We start from the raw sequence: 3,085 nt of genomic DNA on the forward strand, positions 1-3,085 counted from the left end.
AGAATAATCTAACTGAATTATATCAGTTAATTGTCCAAAGTAATCAATTTCATCTTTTGAAGTCTTAGTCTTTACAACTACTCCACTATTTTGTGTTTTCAGATGTCTCTCTCTTCTTTGTGTGAAACCTGAAACCATTAATTGCATAACCACTGTATCTTCTCACTACCTCAGATTGCCCACGAGCTAACCATCTAAGTTCATGAGTTACTTGTGGACTCATTTGTTCATCCAAACGCTGAATCTAAAATATTATATGAAAATAAGTAAGTTGAAAATCATTAAACATTAAAATAATACAACTCTTATATGCTTACCCTTTGATGAAACCACTCAATAAATTTTTGACCATGTTGTTTATCAATTTCAAGCTGTGACAATCGTCGCGGCCGAGACTGTCTTTTAAGAACTGTAATATGTTCTCTAAAAATAATAATAATGAAGTTAAAAATGTTCTACAAAATATAAATTAGTGTCGCGGCCTAAAATTTCGAGTTTTCATCGAATTCAATGGAGTCGCCACCAAAATTTATTTTAAAATAGGGAAAATATTGGGAAACCCTTAAAAATATAAAAATATAAAAATGGTCTTTGAAACCAGATTTTGAGTTTGGGAGTCGATTATGCGTAGGGAAGGTATTAGCACCCTACGACATCCGCTAAAAACGGTTACCTATAATTAATTGTGCAAAATTATATCAACTTAAATATATATTTATTCCTCTTTATTATTAAATATGAATATAAAATGTTTTTATAAATGTGATTTTTGAGATAAAAGTGTGTTAATTAATTACCTTCATTATTATTTATAAAAATATAGTTATTTTTCATATATTAATTTCTAATTAATAGGGAAAGTACACGTATGAATAAAATCAGAAGCCAACTCATAACAAGTTGGCACACAAGCAAGACACGCATCACGAATCAAACTGGCAACAGGCTGGCGTAAGATGATATTTCAACGCAAGAGTAGGTAAAGCGTGGCATGACATGAGTAAAAGGTTTAAATCAAAGAAAAAAAAAACTTTTCAAATACCATAAAAATTTTGTTTCAGATACACATTATATCAACCAAAACAACATTCATATACATAAAAAGATTTCATCTCTCAAATAAATAATCAAATATAAAGTTTGAACATAATGAAGAAAAATAGATATGGAAGAGCGACGGTGCTTCACGTGATGAAGACAGAGACGGTGCACGGTTGTGTGGAGTTGGAATGGCGGTGAAACACTCTATTTCTCTCTATTTTTTTTAGTTTTGTTAATACTCAAAGCTGCCTCCAAAATCCTCTCTTCTTCATTTATGTTTGTCTCAATTTATAGGGGAAATGGCTAATGTTTCCATTCATTAGATAAATACGAGTTCTAATTGGATTGTTACTCAACATGTCTTCATGGGTGCATTGTTACTCAACAAAAATTAATTGGATTTTAGATTGTTTTTTTTTAACAATTTTAAGCAAAGTATGATTTTAGGAAATAATTTTTTTCTGGCTTTCTATGTGTTACAAGTAATCTCTTTATTAAGTTACAAAGTAAATCAAATTAGTGAAATAACTGGTTTATAACAGGAATCTTAACAAGACAAAAAGGATAAAAGAGTAACATATATGCGTGTTTGACAGCAAAGAGGTCTAAAATGAAGGAGGCGTAAAGTGAAGAAGAAAAAAGGTTGGCTGACAGTAAACACAGCCCGTCTGTACTTTGGATTTGCAATCCAAATAATGAAAAGTAAAAACAAAATTAGAATTGTGGTGTTTTGTTTTTGTTTTAAATTTGGTACATATTTAAACTTGAATGGTAAAATACTAATTTTTTTTTTAAAAATTTTCGATAACAACTGCAAAATATTTATTAGATATATTATTATTATTATTATTATTCAAATAATTTTTAATTATTCGGACAAAATTGAGTACTACACTGTCCCTATTTAATTATATTTTACGTGGTAAAAAGATAATTAAATATAAGGACCTAAATTTTGTAAGTGTGAAAGTAAATTAATTTCAAATGTAGGAGAAATAGTAAAATAATTTGACATGTAAAAAAAGTTAATGATTTGAAAAAAAATTGTAAAATAATGTTGATGATTGGCAAAAGTAAATACATAAATAAATAAAATATATATAAAAAAAAATGACTGAGACTTGAGAGAAGCATGATCGTTTTCGGATTGGTTATCGTAGATCGACAAAATGACTGACCAAAGGTTGAGGGAGGCAAATAAAAAGCACGTCTTCGGATTGGTTACCGATGCGTAGATCGACAAAATGACTTACCAAAGATTGAGGGACGCAAATAAAAAGCATGATCGTCTTCGGATGAATTACCAATGCGTAGATTGACATAAATAAAATGATGACATAAATAATGTGATTGTCTTCGGATTGATTACCGATGCGTAGATCGATATAAATAAAGTGATGATCGTCTTCAGATTGATTATTGATGCGTACATCGATATAAATAAAAGGATGATCGTCCTCGGATTGATTACCGATGCGTTGATCGATTGATATAAATAAAATGATTACTAAACCATGAGTTTAAAATTTAGAATGTAAATAAAATGAGATAAATTTATTTTATTTTTATTTTTAAAAGGAAGCATGTATGTGGTAATGCAAACGTAAAATGAATAATGTGATACAAAAGTTGTTGAATATAAATAAAATATACACATAATATATGCATGATTAACTCATTATACATGAATGATATAAGGAGTTGTTGAGTATATGTAAAATATGAGTGAAGATGCATAAATCACGTGTGAGTATTTGAAAAAAATGTAAGATGCATGCAATGAAGATAAATTCTTTTTTATTTATTTTATTATTTTTTGGTTTGCCCGATCCTTATGCGACTTTATACACTTATAAGATTCAATGGATCAACGACGATAACAATCGTTCTTTACATGATGACTCTAGTATATCTTGTGTAATCACTTTTTCTTGAGGTCAATCAAATGTGCATTATTTAAAATGCTTACCCTTCATTTTTTTTATACACCCACATCTCGCGTTCCCGTGTATATATTTTCAAGCGTCAAAATATTTAATATATA

The sequence above is a fragment of the Cicer arietinum genome, chromosome 2, assembly GCF_000331145.2.
Source record: "Cicer arietinum cultivar CDC Frontier isolate Library 1 chromosome 2, Cicar.CDCFrontier_v2.0, whole genome shotgun sequence".
NCBI lineage: Eukaryota > Viridiplantae > Streptophyta > Magnoliopsida > Fabales > Fabaceae > Cicer > Cicer arietinum.